Source organism: Engystomops pustulosus, chromosome 7, assembly GCF_040894005.1.
Source record: "Engystomops pustulosus chromosome 7, aEngPut4.maternal, whole genome shotgun sequence".
Lineage (NCBI taxonomy): Eukaryota > Metazoa > Chordata > Amphibia > Anura > Leptodactylidae > Engystomops > Engystomops pustulosus.
Window position 1 is genome coordinate 159291399 of NC_092417.1, and position 22812 is coordinate 159314210.

Here is a 22812-nt window from a genome sequence, read left to right on the forward strand (position 1 = left end):
CCTCATACATCTCTTCCTGCTCTCAATACACATGTACACAAGAGCCAATTCAGGACCTATGAAGGTCCTCCAAAGGTCCTGAAATTACAGACTGAAAGCAGCAGAAGGGACCCATCCTCCATTCCCCATGAAGCTGATTCTAGTACCAGATGTAGGAAGCGACTTCAGACTTGTAGGGGCTATAATATTCACACAGCCCTGGGCCCAAGGCAGTCTTAATCAGCCCCTGGGACCAAGACCCAGTAGCCCCCCAGCACCCATACTGACATATCCTTAGAAACAGTGGATGCCATTCCATGTAAACAGTTCTTGAATGCTCACCATTCCATGTGGTCTCATAAACTGAATGGGAGTAAGTATAGGGCCACTATAAGCAGTCTGCTGCCAATTAAAAACAACTGGATCGAATGGGGCGGAGTGCTGGTACCAGAATAGGAGACTACATATAGTGGCCGCCTACTGCTCTCATTCAGAACATTCAGGACCGGTTTACATAGTGTGGTTCACATGCCATCTGCTGTTTCTGTGGTGTGGTGCTGGTGGGGTCACGAGGCCCCGGAGCCATGGGGGCTTAGCCTATCAGTATGGTACTGGGGGGGCTGCTGGGTCCTGCTTCCTGCTGGTGCTGTGTCTCAGCAGCGATGGACACCATGTGATGCCGCACCCTATAGTTAAGGGACACACTAAAACGAGGTCCCTGTGAAGTGGTTAGTGGCTTATACAATTTAAGCAAACTATAACTAAGGACCTTGCTTTGTTAGTGTGCCTAGTGGTCTGAATCATGGTGATATATTATATTATATATTCCATTGCTTTTGCAGCGATTCACCTCTTTCTAAAACTTTGCTTATACCTTTAGACTATTCTTCTGCATTACCATTTTGTACCTCGCTGCCATCTTGGTTTTGACTCGGTTTGCCTGAATTTGCTATTTATCTGTCTTGCCTCTCTTGTTTGCTTGTCTGTCTTACTGTTCAATGCACATACCCAGGGTAGGGACTATTGCTCTGAGGTTAAGCACAGGTCTGACAAGTAGGCAGGGACAGAGGTAATGGAAATCGAAGGTCTCACACTTCTCTGTCTCAACACACTGATTATTTTACCTACTCTCTCAGTTGATAATTTCCAGCTTTTTAGAGTATTCTATTCATAACAGTCGTCAGTTTTATCATTTTATCCTGCACTTAGATCACCTGATCGTGTTGGATCTTGTATTAAACCACATTTTACACCCGGTGCTGTAGGGCTAGGAGAGGCCGACAGTAAAGACAGTTACAAGAGGATCTTCTGCCAAGTAGACTGGCTCATGATGTTACTGTTATGATAATCTTAATATGAAAGAATTTATTGTTTGTGGTTTTTAAAGGCATTTTAATGATTTTTATCATATTAAACCATTGAATTATGTTTTATTAGTGGGTATTAACATGGTTGGGGCTACGCTTCAGCACCAGGGGCATAACTAGGAGATCTGCATGGACCCCACCTTCCCCTTAAACATTAAAAATACACATTTATAAACTCATACAGGCGGTCCCCTACTTAAGAACACCCGACTTACTAACAGACCTCTGGATGTTGGTAATTTACTGTACTTTAGTCCTAGGCTACAATGATCAGCTGTAACAGTTACCACAGGTGTCTGCAATGCAGATTTATTGTTAATCCTGGTTCTTATGACAATCCAACATTTTAAGATTCAATTGTCACAGAGACCAAAAAAGTAACCGTATACAGCTTATCTACATCCACATATAGTATATGCAAATCATATACACTCATATACAGTATACACACATCATGTACATACATTAAAGTAATCCCATAAACATAATGTATACATACATACATACAGTATATGAACATCATATATAACCATACATACAGTATATATACACACATACACATAGTACTGTATATGCACATAATTTTCATGCACATACAGTATATAAACAGCATATGTATCTATACATACAGCATATACACATCATATTCACTCATATACACACCCTATAAGAAGAGTATACACACTTACTGCCCAGCAGTCTTCTCTTCTTCAGTTCATGCTGTCACCTTCTCATTACAGGGGGACAGAAGGTCACAGATAAGGAAGGAGCACATGGAGGAAGGAGACAGCAGGAGATTCCAAGTCCTGCCAATAATGGAGGAGCTATGGCTGACAAATATGGTGGAACCTATGGCTGGCTATAGTGGAGGAGCTGTGGTTGGCAATTAAAGGGGAGATATGAGGCAATTAAAGGGGAGCTATCGCTGGAAATTATGGAGGAGCTTTGGCTGACACATATGGAGGAGCTATGGCTGGCAATTATTGGAGCCCATGGCTGACAATTTTGGGGAAGCTGTGGTTGGCAATTATGGAGGAGCTATGGCTGGCAATTATGGAGGAGCTATGGCTGACAATTTTGGGGAAGCTGTGGATGGCTATTATGGAGGAGCTATAGCTTGCAATTATTGGAGCCTATGGCTGGCAATTATGGGAGCTGACAATTTTGGGGAAGCTGTGGATGGCAATTATGGAGGAGCTGTGGCTGGCAATTATGCAGGGAAAGCTGGCAATTAGGGTGGTCATAAGCTGACAATGGTGGGGTGCTAGATTTGGCAATTATGGTAGAGCTGGGGCTTGCAATTATGGAGTCTTTGGCTGACAATTTTGGGGAAGCTGTGGCTGGCAATTAAATGAGAGCTATGGTTAGTAATAACGGAGGAGCTGCGGCTGGTGACTATGCGGGGCAATAGCTGAAAACTAGGGGAGCCTGAGACTGACAATAATGGGATGCTAGGATTAAGAAATGATGGTGAGCTGTGGCTGACAACTATGTGAGGGGGGTGCTGTGACTGGGAATTCTGGGGGGAAAAATGCTGTGTTGGTAAGCAATTATAGGAGGTAACAGACTAGCAATCTTTTGTCTTTGCATATTTAATTTATTTATTTATTTTTTTATCACAGATTTTGTAATGTATCTGTAAGACTTTTCACCTGACCATGATTTTCGGCCCAGTTTCCCTGAAGTAACTGTAGGAATCACGTCTGCAGTCACTGGTGTTGATCCATAACACATAACAGTATACACATTGTAGGTAAATATATTGATATCAATATTAAGCATGACGTTTCATAATTTATTAGCTACTGTAAAATTGAGAATTCAACTGCAGCTCAAAGAACTTTTTATTTTTATGGCCAAGTATAATAAATAGTAAATTAACAAAGGTTCCTATTCAAGGGTATGAAAAAAATTGTGAAAATAAGATTGAATATTTTGGGAGCTGCATAGTATAAAACGCTCTCACTATAAAGATTGGCTTTTACACCCAAACATTGTTATTTGTTATTTGTAGATGCCTGACTTTAAAAAAAACTTTATCACAAATTTCAGTGGACATTGGGGCTGATTTATTTACCCGATCCAGTCGCAATCCAGCGGCGGGTTCTCCCACGCTGATTCGGGTCCGGCCGAGATTCACTAAGGTCCGTGCGCCGATATCCACTAGGTGTCGCTGCTGCGCCGAGGTTCGCTGGAGTTCACCAGAGTTCACCTTCTATTTCTTGGTGCAGGTAAGTGCGTGTCAAGCGACACTTTTTTTTAAAATACCGCGATTTTTCCGAATTTGTCAGGTTTTCCGACGGCCATGCCCCCTGATTTACCTTGCATGCATGCTGGTGCGATTGCTGCAAAATCCGATCGCGTGCACCAAAAACCCAGGGCAATTCGTCGCAAATCGGAAAAATTCAGGAAACCAGACGAAAAAAAGCGATTCGGGCCCTTAGTAAATTTTTCACACTTTTTATACCTCTATAACTATATTTCTCTGTGAAATTTTAATTTCATTTACATGACAGGAAAAAGATGCAATCCATTTAACCCTCTAGACACCGCCCTTTTCCGTTTTTGTGTTCCCTTTCTCAAGTTCCGCATTTCAAAAACCACACCTATTTTATTTTCCCATCAACACAGAGCTCTATGGGGGCTTGTTTCCTGCAGGACAAGTTGTATTTTCTAGTGGCAGCTTTGAATATTTTATGCATGAATGTGGTGAAATTGCTGAAAAAATGTAAAGACTTACAGTTCCTTTACTGTAGAATTTGCAGAACATCTCAGCAGCAGCAACAAGCTGTGCAGCTTTCCACGCTGATGGCATGTAATGGATGTGCAAAGTCACTGGTTCAGGTAAAGATAAACTTCCCTTTTTTGTTTATGGGGTAGGAACTGGTCATGAACATCATAGTTACATAGTTTATACAGTTGAAAAAAAGACACTTGTCCATCAAGTTCAACCAAGGAAGGGTAGGGATTGGATGAGGAAGGGATTTAGGGAAAACAATCCTATATAGCAGTGGTGGCGAACCTATGGCACGCGTGCCAGACAGGGCACGCAGAGCCCTCTCTGCTGGCACGCACGCCATCATCCTCCACCGTCTGGTGGAGACTGGGACCTTGAGAGAGAGAGGCACGCAGGTCCTCAGTTTAGAAGCATCTACAGCATCAGATACAGAGCAGGCAGGTCACACTGCACGGGGTAGATGCAGTTCTTCTAAATTAAGGACCTGCGGGCCCCTCCGATGCAGCACTTGGCCGGGTGCAGGACAATTTCTGTGCTCCTGTCAGAGGAGCCACTGCTCTAATAGAAGATCCCAGTGCAGCGCTGGGAGCAGGAAGCAGCATGGAGAGCTTGTACCTCCCCCTCCTACTAGGAGACCTGAAGTGGAGCCGGGACAGAGAGAGAGGGGGAGGGGGAGGCTGTGACCCGGAACATCCAGAGGCTGCTGTGTGCCTTCCTCATAGATAACTGTAAGTTGTACAGTGTCAAATTTGTTTGTACAGTTCACATACATATATACCTGTGCTATGCATATATGTGTGTGTATATGTGACATTTACACACATATGTATAACACAGATATATAATATGTCTTTGTTATGCACTTGTGTGTGTTTATGTCTGTGTTATGTGTATATAAGTATATGTGTGTGTCTGTATCTGTGCTGTGCATATTTGTGTGTATATGTGTATATATATGTGCCATACATACTGTATATATGTGTGTACTGTATGACTGTGTTATGCATACTGTGCCCACATGTATCATGTATATATATGTGTGCACTGTATATGTCTGTGTTATGCATACTGTATATATGTGTGTGCACTGTATATGTCTGTGTTATGTGTATATAAGTATATGTGTATCTGTGCTGTGCATATTTGTATGTATATGTGTATATATATGTGCCATGCATACTGTATATATGTGTGCACTGTATGTCTGTGTTATGCATACTGTATATATGTGTGCACTGTATATGTCTGTGTTATGAATACTGTATATATGTGTGTACTGTATATGTCTGTGTTATGAATACTGTATATATGTGTGCACTGTATATGTCTGTGTTATGCATACTGTATATATGTGTGCACTGTATATGTCTGTGTTATGCATACTGTATATATGTGTGTACTGTATGTCTGTGTTATGCATACTGTATATATGTGTGCACTGTATGTCTGTGTTATGCATACTGTATATACGTGAGCACTGTATATGTCTGTGTTATGCATACTGTATATATGTGAGCACTGTATATGTCTGTGTTATGCATACTGTATATATGTGTGCACTGTATATGTCTGTGTTATGCATACTGTATATATGTGTGCACTGTATATGTCTGTGTTATGCATACTGTATATATGTGTGTACTGTATATGTCTGTGTTATGAATACTGTATATGTGTGTGTACTGTATGTCTGTGTTATGCATACTGTATATATCTGTGTTATGCATACTGTATATATGTGTGCACTGTATATATCTGTGTTATGCATACTGTATATATCTGTGTACTGTATATGTCTGTGTTATGCATACTGTATATATGTGTGCACTGTATATGTCTGTGTTATGAATACTGTATATGTCTGTGTTATGAATACTGTATATATGTGTGCACTGTATATATCTGTGTTATGAATACTGTATATATGTGTGCACTGTATATATCTGTGTTATGCATACTGTATATATGTGTGCACTGTATATGTCTGTGTTATGAATACTGTATATGTGTGTGCACTGTATATGTCTGTGTTATGAATACTGTATATGTGTGTGTGTGCACTGTATATATCTGTGTTATGAATACTGTATATGTCTGTGTTATGAATACTGTATATGTGTGTGTGTGCACTGTATATATCTGTGTTATGAATACTGTATATATGTGTGCACTGTATATATCTGTGTTATGCATACTGTACATATGTGTGCACTGTATATGTCTGTGTTATGCATACTGTATATATGTGTGCACTGTATATGTCTGTGTTATGCATACTGTATATATGTGTGCACTGTATATGTCTGTGTTATGCATACTGTATATATGTGTGCACTGTATATGTCTGTGTTATGCATACTGTATATGTGTGTGTGTGCACTGTATATATCTGTGTTATGCATACTGTATATGTGTGTGTGTGTACTGTATATGCCTGTGTTATGCATACTAATAGTGGTGGTATACATGTGGCAGTATTATTTGGCCCTTATATAGGTAATATTGCTCTAAATTAGCATGTTGGCACTTTGCGGTAGACAAGTGGGTTTTGGCTTGCAGTTTGGGCACTCGATAGCTAAAAGGTTCGCCATCACTGCTATATAGCATAACAATCAATGTTATTTATGTGTAAAAAGGCATCTAGACCCTTCTTGAAGCTCTCTGCTGTCCCTGCTGTGACCAGCGCCTGAGGCAGGCTATGCCACAGATTGACAGTTCTCATAGTAAAAAAGCCCTGTCGCCTCTGGTGATTAAACCTTGTTTTCTCCAAACAGAGACAGTGCCCCCTCGTCTTTTGATTAGCAGCAACATCAGCAGAGGCGTGTTCTTTAAAAAATCCTCCAAGAAAAGATTCAGAACCCAGAACTGAACCTAAAATTATAGAGTTTTATATCACTCTAGACTCAGTCCCAGGAGACCAACCAATGGAACAGCCTGCTTTGTACCAGGTGATTCATAATATAAACATCATAAACTTGCATACCAGCTTGGACCACTAAGTGGTACTGTTATTACCCACTGATGCAGCCTAAATTGGAGGACGTCTAGAAATTTCTTGGGAAAACTAAATTATAGTCTTCAGAAAGCTGGATCTCTGATTTACAGATCCTAGGAGGTTGATCAGGCCTACTGGGCCCACTGCAGTGAGATGGCAACATTAGAAATTTTTCGAAATACGCAGGTAAGCTACATGTTGTGGACTATACAAGTCTGTATGGAATATATTCACACGGAGAATCTTCGAAATGAAGACGAGGATTGAGATTGTGATACATTTGACCTATCAAAAGCAACAGGAATTTCTTCAACTGGTTAAGGCTACATGCACACTGCCGGGAGCCCGTCGCACCGTAGCACGGCGGGGACACTGCAGCGCGGGGAGAGGAGGAGGAGGTGAGCGCAGCTCACCCCCGCTCCTCTCCATAGGAAGTTATGGCGCACGGCGGCGTAATATGGGAAAAGATAGGACATAGCACGTGTGCAGCACCGTACCGCTCCTGTACAGGGCCGTGAGCCCATAGAAGTGTATGGGGGACATATATCGGCCATATATACGTCCCCCATACATGTGTGTGAATGCAGCAAACTCTTTTTCTTGCAGTATAATGGTTAATTAATAATGGTTGATTAATATAAAGGTTAATTACCGTATATACTCGTGTATAAGCCGAGTTTCTCAGCACGAAAAATGTGCTGAAAAACCTCGGCTTATACACAAGTCAATGATAAAAAAAAATTAATACTCACCCTCCGGTGTCCCCGATGTTCATCGCGGCTCCCGATCCCTGTCGCGGCTCCCCGTGTCTCCTCTTCCGTCTTCTATCCTCTCTAGCCGGCAGAGTCACGTCCATGCGATCTGCCAGCTGTCGCACACTATGATGCAGCGCTGTCGCCGCTGATGACGTCATCCGCGGCGACAGCGTCGCATCACAGTGTGCAACGGCCGGTGTGATCTCCCGGCCAGAGAAGAGTGAAGAGTGAAGAAGCCGCCGGGAGCCGCTATGGGGATCGGAAGCCGCCGGGAGCCGCGACGAACATCGGGGACAACGGAAGGTGAGTATTAAGTTTATTTTTTTATCTGTATCCTACACAGGCTGTATACTAATGGGGGCAGGCTGTATACTAATGGGGGCAGGCTGTATACTAATGGGGGCAGGCTGTATACTAATGGGGGCAGGCTGTATACTGATGGGGCAGGCTGTATACTGATGGGGCAGGCGGAAGGCTGTATACTGATGGGGGCAGGCTGTATACTGATGGGGGCAGGCTGTATACTGATGGGGCAGGCTGTATACTGACGGGGCAGGCTGTATACTGACGGGGCAGGCTGTATACTGACGGGGCAGGCTGTATACTGATGGGTGCAGGCTGTATACTGATGGGTGCAGGCTGTATACTGATGGGTGCAGGCTGTATACTGATGGGGCAGGCTGTATACTGATGGGGCAGGCTGTATACTGATGGGTGCCGGCTGTATACTGATGGGGCAGGCTGTATACTGATGGGGCAGGCTGTATACTGATGGGGCCGGCTGTATACTGATGGGTGCCGGCTGTATACTGATGGGGGCAGGCTGTATACTGATGGGGGCAGGCTGTATACTGATGGGGGCAGGCTGTATACTGATGGAGCAGGCTGTATACTACTTGGGGCTGCTGTATGCTACGTGGAGCTGGCTGTATACTACATGGGGGCTGGTTGGCTGTATACTACATGGGGCTGGCTGGCTGTATACTACACCCTCGGCTTATACTCGAGTCAATATGTTTTCCCAGTTTTCTGTTGTAAAATTAGGGGACTAAATTAATTTACATATCTTTTCTCAATTTCCCCGGGGGACATGTAAGTCCCCTATGCCTACATATGTCTCCACAAGGGGATAGAGTTTCCCTCTGACCGACATAAAACATGAAACACAAATTCAAGGCAAATAAACACTATTGTGATTCTTCTTCATCTTCCAAGCATAACATATACACACAACAAGACAATATACAGGAAACGGCTCTGTAGTTTGTATACACTTCCTCGTGTGATTTATAATGTGTGGTCTGTAACTATTTCCTAGTTATAAAACGGGGGATCAACCGAGGGCAAAGATGTTTGTCCCAGATTTATTTATTTTTAAATATTTTATTAAAATGTTCACATTATAACAGATATGAAATAGTACAAGCATTTAGGACCACATTCATTCTCACAACTACTCACCAGATTTTCATCATGTTGGTAGAATCTGACCGATCTTATTCTATACAAAGTGGATGTATACAAGTTACATGATGGCATTAGTGGGAATATAAAGAATTGCCCTCCTGTTATGTATAGAGAGAGTAGGTAGGGATGCAGTATGGGGGGGGCAAACGCAGCGAGTGCCCCCCCCAACCACCCTTATACCACTGTTACCACCAACCAGTGACCATATAGTGGTAGGTACTGGTACTTCTACCCGCTGCATCGTGGATTTCTCACGTTTACAACAATATATAGTTGGGGACATATTTAGATCCGCAACATAAAAGGCAGAAATATGTTAAAGTCTTTACATGTTCATGTTAAATGTGTCTGTCCATGATCTTCCATTTATATCCATCAACCTGACATTCTGAACTGAGCTTTGCCCTCAAATACAGTATAAGAGTAGTAGTACTGTGCTGTGCCAATATATACAGGATAGGAGTAGTAGTACTGTGCTGTGTCCATATATACAGGATAGGAGTAGTAGTATTGTGCTGTGCCCATATATACAGGATAGGAGTAGTAGTACTGTGCTGTGCCCATATATACAGGATAGGAGTAGTAGTACTGTGCTGTGTCCATATATACAGGATAGGAGTAGTAGTACTGTGCTGTGTCCAAATATACAGGATAGGGGTAGTAGTAGTGTGCTGTGCCCATATATACAGGATAGGAGTAGTAGTACTGTGCTGTGCCCATATATACAGGATAGGAGTAGTAGTACTGTGCTGTGTCCATATATACAGGATAGAAGTAGTAGTACTGTGCTGTGCCCATATATACAGGATAGGAGTAGTAGTACTGTGCTGTGCCCATATATACAGGATAGAAGTAGTAGTAATGTGCTGTGCCCATATATACAGGATAGAAGTAGTAGTAATGTGCTGTGCCTATATATACAGGATAGGAGTAGTAGTACTGTGCTGTGCCCATATATACAGGATAGAAGTAGTAGTACTGTGCTGTGCCCATATATACAGGATAGAAGTAGTAGTAATGTGCTGTGCCTATATATACAGGATAGGAGTAGTAGTACTGTGCTGTGTCCATATATACAGGATAGGAGTAGTAGTACTGTGCTGTGTCCATATAACCAGGATAGGGGTAGTAGTACTGTGCTGTGCCCATATATACAGGATAGGAGTAGTAGTACTGTGCTGTGCCCATATATACAGGATATGAGTAGTAGTACTGTGCTGTGCTCATAAATACAGGATAAGAGTAGTAGTACTGTGCTGTGCTCATAAATACAGGATAAGAGTAGTAGTACTGTGCTGTATCCATACATACAGGATAGGAGTAGTAGTACTGTGCTGTGTCCATATATACAGGATAGGAGTAGTAGTACTGTGCTGTGTCCATATATACATGATAGAAGTAGTAGTACTGTGCTGCCCCCTTATATGAAGGGTAGGAGTTGTAGTACTGTGCTGTCCCCTTATATACAATATAGGAGTAGTAGTACTGTGCTGTGCACCTATATACAGTATAAGAGTAGTAGTACTGTGCTGTGCCCATATATACAGGATAGGAGTAGTAGTACTGTGCCTTTCCCTTATATACAGTATAGGAGTAGTAGTCCTGTGCTGTCCCCTTATATACAATATGGTAGTAGTAGTATGATATATATATGATAGGTGTAGCAGATTGTACACAGTGGGGTACATTTACTTACCCGGTCCAGTCGCGATCCAGCGGCGTGTTGTCCAACGTGGATTCGGGTTCTGCCAGGATTCACTAACGTCGTGCGCCCGATATCCAGCAGGTGTCGCTGCTGCGCCGAGGTCCGCCGGAGTTCACCTTCTTCTTCCCGGTGCATGTAAGTGCTGATCTTGTGACACAATTCTTTTTTAAAATTTTGTGGTTTGTCCGAATCCGTCGTGTTGTCCGACGACCACGACCCCCCCCCCCCGATTTCTGTTGCGACGCCAATGCGCCACAATCCGGTTGCATGCGCAAAAACCCGGGGCAATTTAACGCAGGACCCTTAGTAAATGTGCGCCAGGGTCCTTTCTGCATGCATCATGTTATGGAGCAGGGGTCAGGAACCTTTTTGGCTGAGAGAGCCATAAGCGCCACATATTTTGAAATGTTATTCCGTAAGAGCCGTACAATATGCACATGCCACCCAGTAGATAGGTAGCCCCCGCACATATCCCCAGTAGACAGGTAGCCAGAGCATATGTCCCCAAGTAGATTGGTAGCCACAGCACATACCCCCAGTACATAGGTAGCCACAGCACATACCCCCAGTACATAGGTAGCCGCAGCACATGCCCCCCAGTACATAGGAAGCATCAGCACATGCCCCCCAGTACATAGGTAGCCATAGCACATGCCCCCCAGTACATAGGTAGCCGCAGAACCTGCTTCCCAGAAGAAAGTTAGTCACAGCAAAAATAAAAAATAAATGAATATTCACCTACCTGCGCTCCTAGCCAGCTCCTCATTGCTCCCACGCTCTTCTCTTTGACACAGACTTACACGATGGCAGCGATGGTGCCAAAGGTGCCAGGGTCGCACGAAGGATGTAAGCAGCGGTTACATTGCTGCCTGTGTCCAGTGATAAGTCTAAGACACACACAGCAGCCATCGCTGTCTGAGAGCCAGATGCAGTGAACAAAAGAGCCACATCTGGCTCCCGAGCCATAGGTTCCCTACCCCTGTTACAGAGCAATAGTTGCATAGAAAATTGTACATAGGGCACATTTACTTACCCGCGCCACAAAAAGGATCACGTGCATCACAATCGCAACACATCCGCTATTTAAATACCTGTACAAGCCTTTTTTCCATTGAAAAAAGGTGCACTGTCTGAAAAAAGTGCGTCGCAAAGCCGTAGTAAATGTGCCCCAGTGTCCTATCTGCAAGCAGCATGTTATAGAGAAGGAGGAGCTGAGCAGATTGTACATAGTGTCCTATCTGCAAGCAGCATGTTATAGAGCAGGAGGAGCTGAGCAGATTGTACATAGTGTCCTATCTGCAGGCAGCATGTTATAGAGCCGGAGTAGCTGAGCAGATTGTACATAGTGTCCTATCTGCAGGCAGCATGTTATAGAGCCGGAGGAGCTGAGCAGATTGTACATAGTGTCCTATCTGCAGGCAGTATGTTATAGAGCAGGAGGAGGTGAGCAGATTGTACATAGTGTCCTATATGCAGGCAGCATGTTATATAGCAGGAAGAGCTGAGCAGAAGTACATAGTGTCCTATCTGCAGGCAGCATGTTATAGAGCAGGAGGAGCTGAGCAGATTGTACATAGTGTCCTATCTGCAAACAGTATGTTATAGAGCAGGAGGAGCTGAGCAGATTGTACATAGTGTCCTATCTGCAGACAGCATGTTATAGAACAGGAGGAGCAGAATGTACATAGCGTCTCTATCTGCAAGCAGCATGTTATAGAGCAGGAGGAGCTGAGCAGATTGTACATAGTGTCCTATCTGCAAACAGTATGTTATAGAGCAGGAGGAGCTGAGCAGATTGTACATAGTGTCCTATCTGCAGACAGCATGTTATAGAACAGGAGGAGCAGAATGTACATAGCGTCTCTATCTGCAAGCAGCATGTTATAGAGCAGGAGGAGCTGAGCAGATTGTACATAGTGTCCTATCTGCAAACAGTATGTTATAGAGCAGGAGGAGCTGAGCAGATTGTACATAGTGTCCTATCTGCAGACAGCATGTTATAGAACAGGAGGAGCAGAATGTACATAGCGTCTCTATCTGCAAGCAGCATGTTATAGAGCAGGAGGAGCTGAGCAGATTGTACACAGTGTCCTATCTGCGAACAGCATGTTATAGAGCAGGAGGAGGTGAGCAGAAGTACATAGTGTCCTATCTGCAGGCAGCATGTTATACTACCTTAGTGAATCGCCGGAGGACCCGAATCCTACACACAGAACACGCCGCTGGATCGCGAATGGACCGGGTAAGTAAATCTGCCCCATAGTGTCCTTTCTGCATGCAGCATGTTATAGAGCAGTAGGAGCAGATTGTACATAGTTTCCTATCTGCAGGCAGCATGTTATAGAGCAGGAGGAGCAGATTGTACATAGTTTCCTATCTGCAGGCAGCATGTTATAGAGCAGGAGGAGCAGATTGTACATGGTGTAATAATCATCAGTTTGTTATAAAGCCTTGGAGCATTGTATAGTCAGTATCTAATAAGATACAGCTTAATATTCCAAGCTCATATGGTTTTCACTGTGGAGATTGATATTTAGAAGGGATTTACTGTAAACTATTGCGTTCCATATGGAGAATAATGGCCGTTTCTGTGGATGTGTATTAGTACTTTATCTCCAGCTGTTTTATAGGATGTAAGAGCAAAATAGTTTACATGAGCATAAAGGTAAGAAGCTCTCGTCTCTTCATCTGGCCTCCACATGGCGGCGGGGAGGACGCTGGGACCGGGATTGTATCAGCAGACACAGAGGAACCTTCTTCTCGGCCGAATAGACGCCACATTTGTGTTCGCTCCACACAGAGAAATCTTTCAAAACATTTTTAGAACATTTAATACGAGGGAAACCAAGAAGCATCAGGTTAAAACAACAGTAGATGTTTGGTGCTATTGATGTATGTGCCCGCAGCGGTATAATCCAGAGCAGTGTGGCACAACATCTGGATGTCTGGATATTTTAGCCTTGTCACTAATAATTTCTGAACATATTCCAAAGCCCTGGGATCGCAGCGCACAACCTTTACCAATAGGATTCCGGTAAGACATCGCAGCTTGTGCAGGACAAACTTTACATATATTGGGGCACATTTAGGCTAAATTCACACTATTGTGTACCCACAGTACCATAGCACGGTGTGCACACGTCAGTACCGGGGAGAGGAAGAGGGGATGAGCGCTGCTCACCCCTGCCCCTCTCCATAGAGAAACATGTCCTATCTTTCTCCCGGCTAAATAACGGTATGGCGCAACATGAGGGAGGAGCTATACAGGATTACAAAGATGGAGGCAGCCTGCAGACAAGTCACATGTCTCTGAGTTAAAGAAAGCCGCAGGATGATCAGGCCTAGAGCGTCCACACCAACTGGATTACCTGGCAAAATTTTGTAATTGCCCGGACTCCAAGTCATTGTATATGAGCGCAGTGGTGCTGTGCCAAAGTAGTGTTTGTTATTTGTAAACCCCCCCACCCCCACCCTTTTGGACATATATTTTAAAACACCTGATCCTGAATAATCCTTTTAAGTTTCAGTATATTCTCTGCTTATCAGAGAAGATAATAAGCAAGTCCAAATGGTATTAAAAACAAGACAAATTTATCAACTGTTTAAAGACTTTTACACCAAAAAACTGACTAGGATGGGCTGAGAAAGGGGTCGTGGCTTTGCAGGAATACATCATGCGCCAAAAATTATGCAGACGCAACATTCCGGTGCCATTTTCAAGCTCAAACATGACCAACTACTACGACAAGATATAGTAATAAATCTGGCAGTCTAGTCTAACTTTAAAGAGAATGGGGGTCATTTACTAAGGGCCTGATTCGCGTTTTCCTGACGTGTTACCTGAATATTTCCGTTTTGCGCTGATTTTCCCTGTATTGCCCCGGAATTTTGGCGCATGCGATCAGATTGTGGCACATCGGCATGCACGCGACGAAAACCCGACGGATTCGGAAAAAACGCTGCATTTTTTAAAAAAAAGTGTTGCGGGACTCGAGCTTACCTTCACCAGGTATAGGCTTGTGCATTCCGGCGGACCTCGGGGAACTTCAGCGCAGCAGCAACATCTGGTGGGCGGCGGAGGAACTACCTTAGTGAATCGCCGGACGACCCGAATCCACCACACAGAACACACCAATGGATCGCGAATGAGCCGGGTAAGTAAATCTGCCCCAATCTGTCAGCAGGTTTTATCTAAACTACATGTCCTTCTCTCTTTTAAGTGAAATCTAACCCCTCTATAATAAATCTCACCCAAAGTCAGGCAAATATGACTCTTCTGACCTTATTGACACATGAGATGAATCAAGTTTAGTGGTTGCAGGGGGAGTGTAAATTCAGAAGTCCCTATCTTTGGTTCCATAGCACCTAGAAACATGCTGCTGGTGTCATATTAAAGATAAAATTCCACTTAAAGTTAATTTTATCATACTCCATGGAATACATAGGAATTTTTTAAATGAATGTAAATACAAAAAAAATGTAAAAATTATTGACATCCTTCACAAATGGGTTTCCTACTACAGTCCCGATAAGAGTAATTCTGTGAAGACCACCTTGAACTCTGACATGGTAGTCCTTACAAAGTAGAATATGCAGAAACCTATTCCATTATATAACCCATAAGGCATAATAATAGCCTCCTTGTATCTTTACCTATATCATAGCATTGACTTGCAGGACGAGTCCGAGAATCATCCAAGATCCCGAGCTTCAGACTTCGCTAGTGTGAAAGGATGATGTCATTACAGACGTCTTCTGGATTTAATCCTGGAATAAGAGTTCCCTGGAGAACAGTACAGAAGTAAGTGCTAAATTAAGAACAATGATTGGCAATTGTGGGGCTCTACATCATTACTTACTAAGGCAATGAGCTGTGACCGAGCTCATTCCCCATCATGATAGTCACTAGTGGTTGTAAGACTCTGCACACATAAGCGCAATTACTGAAGGTTTTTTCACTATGAACTTTACTTATAGGATAGAGGAACAAAACAGGATAGGAGCAGGGGCGTAACTTCAGGGGGGCAGAGAGTGCAGTTGCAACCGGGCCTAAGAGGTTTAGGGGGCCCATAAGGTGTCACTTTCCCATATGAGAAGACTAGTACAATAAACCATACATTGTGGCTTACTTACTAAGAGTTGCGGATCCGAGTTTTCCGGATTTGCGCAGCTTTGACAGGTATTTAACATGGGATTTCACTGGGATTGACACGCGATCTCGGATTGTCTTTCATGCCGCAGAAATGGGGGGGGGGGGGCGTCGGACGATCCGATTGATTAAGGCACTTTGTAGAATCGGGTAAGTAAGTGTGCCCCAATATATTCTGGGGCCTGGCATAGACTTTGCACTTAGGACCCATCTTAAGTTACAACACTGGATAGGAGCTAGGATCCCATACACCTAGAGAATAGGTAACTACTACCAGAGTAAGTAGTGGTAACCGGACCACGATGTCCATTAGATAGACTAACACAGTGCTTCATCAATCGGAGTGGTGGGCTCTACTGCTACTCCCAGCACTGAATGGCCATTGTAGTGTAGTGATACCCCTTCCCAGGTGGTAACACTAAGCTGTCAATATGTACTTCAGAAGAAATAACATAGAAAAGTTAAAGTGAAGGTTCCAATAGCCTATGCTATGCTGATTTTTAAAATACCTTTGTCAGCATTATGAATACTGCCACTACTTTATAGAATTTTATTTCAGATTACTTGGCTCCCTGCCAGCAGCGTATGGTGAGTCCTGGAGGGCAGCTGCAGCAACCTGTGTGCCTGTGTCTCTTCATCCATTCTTCCTGATCACCATCCCCCTCTCTCCTCACATGACAGGAAGGGAGGGACGGAAGGAGCTGGATGAGTGTGGAGAGAGACTCACCACACGGTGCTGGCAGGGAGCCAGGTAATGTGAAATAAAGTTATATAGAGTATTGAAAGCATAGCATAGGCCAGTGATGGCGAACCTTTTAGAGACTGAGTGCCCAAACTACAACCCAAAACCTAATTACTTATGGCAAAGTGCCAGTACGGCAATTTAACCAGAAAACTGACGGTTTCGTTTAGAATCAATTTACACAGGACTGTCTGAGCTCGGATTCCAGCAGTCCTATACACACTGAAACGCCACTTTTACACCATTTTACATCACATAAAAGAGTAATAAAAAGTTATCAAAAGGTATCAAAAGGTCACGCAGTCCTCAAAATGGTAGCAATGAAAACAACGGCTCATTAAGCAAAAAAACCCAAATCTCCCCAGCTCCGTGCACTAAAGTTATTAGCGTCACAAGATGGCGGAACTATTTTCTTTTTCGTACACTGTTTTAATTATAGAAAAAGTATTAAAACACAATAAAACCTACAAATCTGGTATCACTGTGATAGGACCGAACCAAAGAATAAAGGAGACAAATGATTTGGAGCGCACAGCGAAAGTATTAACATCTACAGCTTCCCAGTACATGACATGGAATAATAAATGAGAAGTAAAATATGTTACGCAAAAAATAAGCCCTCACACAGGTATAAATATATAAATGCACATATAAATTTATAATATAATATGTATAAATACATAAATAAAAATACATATGTTACTTACTCTTGCTCAGGTGTCGTTCCGGGGGGCGGGGGGGGGGGGGGTGCAGCATCTGGAGTTCGGTTCAGTGTGGTTATGAGGCATGAGTTCAAGGGGAGGGGGTGATGGGGGGCAGTGACCGGAGTTGAGCGGGGGGGTGGTGGGGGGGAGTGAGAGAGTGCCCGGAGTTCTTGCGCGGGGGTGGGGGGGGGGGTTGGGCGGCGGGTTGCGGTAGCGGGCATAACAGGCTGGGGTTCGGCCGCCGGGGGGGGCTTGTGGTAGCGGGCGCAGTTTGTGCCGTGAGTTTCGGCACAAACTGCGGGAGGTGCGGGAACGGGCAGGATGGATGCGCTGAATTAAAAAAATAATTAAAAAAATAAATAAATACACTCACCTCAGACTCGTTCCTCCGGCTGATCACTGCAGCGCACACGGAGTAAGGTTGCCCAGCGCTGGCAGCGTAATGACATCATTACGCTGCCAGCGCGGGGATGCTTACCGTCCTGTGCGCTGCAGTGATAAGAGTGACAGAGCAGGCAGTGTCAGCGCCCTGCTCTGTCATGGCTGTTAGCAGTATCGGAGCGCAGCTCCGATTCTGCTAACAGCCATGACAACCAGGTGTGGACAGTGGTTGTCCGCACCTGGCAGTGGTTGGGAGGATGGGGCGCGTGCCAGCAGTGAGGGCTTTGCGTGCCCTCTCTGGCACGCGTGCCATAGGTTCGCCACCGCTGGCATAGGCTATTGGAACCTGTCAACAGCTAAAAATGACATTCTTGATGACAGATTCACTTTAAAACATTGAACTACAGTGTAAGAAAATATGAATTGTTATAATACACTGAATATATTTATTCAAGGTGATAATTGTGTATATACTCGAGTATAAGCCGAGACCCCAAATTTTACCACCAAAAACTGGGAAAACCTATTGACTCGAGTATAAACCAAGGGTGGGAAATGCATTAGTCACAGACCCCCCCCAGTATATAGCCAGCCAGCCCCCTATAGTATACAGCCAGCCCAGCCTGCCCCCAGTAGTATACAGCCATACCAGCCTGCCCCCAGTAGTATACAGCCTGCCCCCAGTAGTATACAGCCTGCCCCCAGTAGTATACAGCCATACCAGCCTGCCCCAGTAGTATACAGCCTGCCCCCAGTAGTATACAGCCTGCCCCTGTAGTATACAGCCACCCCAGCCTGCCCCCAGTAGTATACAGCCAGCCCAGCTTGCCCCCAGTAGTATACAGCCTGCCCCCAGTAGTATACAGCCTGCCCCCAGTAGTATACAGCCAGCCCAGCTTGCCCCCAGTAGTATACAGCCTGCCCCTAGTAGTATACAGCCTGCCCCCAGTAGTATACAGCTTGCCCCCAGTAGTATACAGCTTGCCCCCAGTAGTATACAGCCAGCCCAGCCTGCCGCCAGTAGTATACAGCCACCTCAGCCTGCCCCCAATAGTATACAGCCAGTCCCCAGTAGTATACAGCTTGCCCCCAGTAGTATACAGCTTGCCCCCAGTAGTATACAGCTTGCCCCCAGTAGTATACAGCCTGCCCCCAATAGTATACAGCCAGTCCCCAGTAGTATACAGCTTGCCCCCAGTAGTAAACAGCCTGCCCCCAGTAGTATACAGCATGCCCCCAATAGTATACAGCCTGCCCAGCATTAAAACAAAATAATAAACTTATATACTCACCCTCCGGTGGCCCCGATGTGCAGCGCTGCTCCCCCGATGTCAGCGCGGCTCGTCTTCTGGCTTCCATGCCTGTCTTCTTTCTTCTCTAACGTCGTGCTGGGCACCGCCATTGCTCTCCCCGGCCGGCAGGCGCCTAGTATGACGCGCCGTTGCTGACGTCATACTAGGCGCTGCCCGGGAGAAAAACATGGCGGCGCCCGGCACGATGTTACAGAAGAAAGAAGACAGGCGCGGAGCCCAGAAGACGAGCCGCGCTGACATCGGGGGAGCAGCGCTGCACATCGGGGCCACCGGAGGGTGAGTATATAAGTTTATTATTTTTTAAGTATATATTATTGACTTGTATGTTATTATTGACATCGTATTGATATGTATTGACTCGTGTATAAGCCGAGGGGACATTTTTCAGCACAGTATGTACATATATATAAAAAATATGTACATATATTTTGACAAAGGGATCTTCTACCCCCCTCCTTAAAGATGGGCTGAGAAAAGGGTCCATTCATGTTTATGGATGCGTTGACATAGAAGAACCTATCCATTCTGCTATTTTCTTTGCTTCCGTAGATTTTAATGGAGAGGGGCACATGCCCAACAAACTTTGCATTTGGCTCAGCCATTGGAAGGGAGTCAGCAGTTCTCACAATAGGTGAAGGTCCCAGAGAATGGCCCTTTTTCAATGGCTGAGCCGAATGCAGATTTTGCTGCGCATGCGCCACTCTCCATTCAGGTCTGTTGAACTACCGTATATTCCGGCGTATAAGACGACCTGGTGTATAAGACGACCCCCCTACTTTCCTGTTTAAAATATAGAGTTTAAGATATATTCGCTGTATAAGACTACCCCTTTTCCAACGCATACAAAACACCGGTAAAAATTAAAAAAAAAAAACAGATTTGAATTTAACATGGTCCTTTTTTTAATGTAAATTCTTCTGACATGCAGGTATATAGCAGGAAAACTGTCGCTCATAAACATAAGGCATACAACAACAACATTACCATCGTCCATTTTACTGTAAATGTTACCATACTGTACCTTAAATTTTTATTTTATTAAATATTCCATGCCATGTACTCAGAAGCGGGAAAAAAATTCCAAATGCAATGAAAATGGTGAAAAAAACGCATTTGCGCCATTTTCTTGTGGGCTCGGATATTACGTCTTTCACTGAGCGCCCCAAATGACATGTCTACTTTATTCTTTGGGTCGGTACGATTAAGGGGATACCAAATTTGTATAGGTTTTATAATGTTTTCATACATTTACAAAAATGAAAACCTCCTGTACAAAAATTTATTTTTTGATTTTGCCAAATTCTGGCGCTAATAACTTTTTTATACTTTGGTGTACAGAGCTGTGGGTGGTGTCATTTTTTGCGACATTTGATAATATTTTCAATGATATCATTTTTAGGACTGTGCGACCTTTTGATCACTTTTTATAGATTTTTTTATATTTTTCAAAATGGCAAAAAAGTGCCATTTTCGACTTTGGGCGCTATTTTCCGTTATGGGGTTAAACGCATTGATTTGAAATTTTAGGTTTTTTTATTATCATTTTTTTACTACTACAGTATGGCAGTATATGGGGATTTTCCTCATTCATTACAATGTGCTATCAGCACATTGTAATGAAGGGGTTAAAACGAAATAGCCTTAGGTCTTCGGTCTTCGGAAGAACCGAGGCTACCATGGAGATGGATCGCCGATGGCGTCACAGGGAGCGGCGATCCCGGGTAAGATGGCGGCGCCCATGCGCCGCTATCCTTTTGAGGCTGCCGGCAGCTTTGCCGGCAGCCCACGTTGTGAAAACACCCGCGGGTGTTACTGGTAAGCCTTTGCTGCAATATGCAGCAAAGACTTACTGGCTATGGAGAGGGCTCAGCCCGTGAGCCCTCTCCATGCAGCGCGACCCCAGAGAAGACAGAAGATTTTTCTGTCTTCAAAAGTCGTCTTATACGCCGGAATATACGGTAAATTTTAGATGAAAATACCCCTTTAACGATAAAGCACTGTGTGATCATCAATGAATGAAAATTATACAGTATGGAAACACGGTTTGGCCATCATTCAGGCCTCATGGACCACTAGACCTTCTTAACCGGTACACTGGCTGCTATGTATCTGTCATTGGATAAAAAACTACAAATCATCTCAAACAACGACTTGATCCTCCATGTTACACCCTGGGATGTCAGGAGATTGGTTGTTCCTCGTAAATCTTGTAGACTCCTTCAAGCTTGGACAAGTCATGGCTGAGATTCATTGTCATATTTATGACCACACTGCAATCATTTTGCTGACGGAAATATTATTTTCTTCTCTTTTCCCAAACTTTGATTGATCTCCCCAAATGACGCCCCAGGCATTCAAGCAGATCTCCTGAAATACTTTCCAGCCTTCATGGTCTCCAGCGGCTGCTGTTTCATCAGGGCTTGTTACATTAGTTTCCTAAACTTCTGCTACCGGTTTGGCTCTGGTGAATTTTTCCATTTCAAAATGAAGCTGCGTGTCAGGTCACAGACTCCCGACAGCTCGATGTAAGAGCAGGGGTCACGTGACTTAACGATTTATGAAGCCACAATGACACAAAGTATGTGCTGCAAAGGTACAACGTGGACTAAGAGAAGCCAGAAGGCAAGGAGATAGAGGAGGAACTGGTAACATGGAGGAGGGGGTCTACCCAGGATGCTTTTCAGGGCAGATTGTAATGCGTAATCTTGTAACATCAACTTTTAAAGTAAATTGATAGTTTCCTAATTTTAGCGCTGGGTAGTGCCCTGAGACAGACCTCATTGAATGTGGAGAGCAATCTAATTGCTTAGGAGACAATGTAGGAGAGTATACCTCCTAACTTTTGTAACATAGAAAGAGGGACAAAAAAAATCGATATTTTGCCAGCAGATCTCCCTCTTATTGTTGCCCCCAGTAGCTCCCCCTCTTATTGTTGCTCCCAAAAGCCCCCCCTTCTATTTTACCTTACACGGCAGCACATCCTCTTATTGTGCCCCTCAAGAAGAGCCCCCTCTTATTGTGCCCCCTAGCAGCTCCACCAAATGTTGTGGCAGCCAACAGCTCCCCCTCATATTGTGCCTCCCAATCTGCTCCCCCTCATATCATGCCCCCCAATCAGCTCCAAGTCATATTGTGCCCCCCAAACAGCTCACCCCTATTTTGCCTTCCACAGCAGTCCCGCTCTTATTGTGCCCCCTCAGCAGCTTCTCCTATTTTACCTCACAGAGCAGCTCCCCCTCTAATTGTGCCCCCCAAGCAGTTCCCCCTCTTATTGAGCCCCGTAGCAGCTCCCCCAAATGTTGTGGCCCCTAACATTGCCGCCTACTATTTTGCCTCCCCCATCTTGTCCCCCTTTTACTGTGCCAATCAGCAGCAAATGTCCTAGCATATACCTTGGGAGTGAGACAGCGGGATCGAGCCTAAAATCTGCAACTGTAGAGCTGGATCCTGGACGATTGGGAGGTATGAGGCAAGTGCTCCAGCTTTCCTCTATAAACCCGACCCAATCCCCCCCATTT

The 22812-nt window shown here is 44.3% G+C and overlaps 1 long non-coding RNA gene across 1 annotated transcript in view; it reads left to right on the forward strand.

The window, feature by feature from the left end:
* LOC140069032 (uncharacterized) overlaps positions 1-21948 on the forward strand; it is a 68718-nt gene extending 46770 nt beyond the window's left edge. Inside the window, exons 2-3 of the long non-coding RNA XR_011848684.1 lie at positions 15683-15806; positions 21645-21948. This is a non-coding gene — a long non-coding RNA (uncharacterized lncRNA). The remainder of the gene's footprint in view (positions 1-15682; positions 15807-21644) is intronic.
* The last annotated feature ends 864 nt before the right edge of the window (positions 21949-22812 follow it).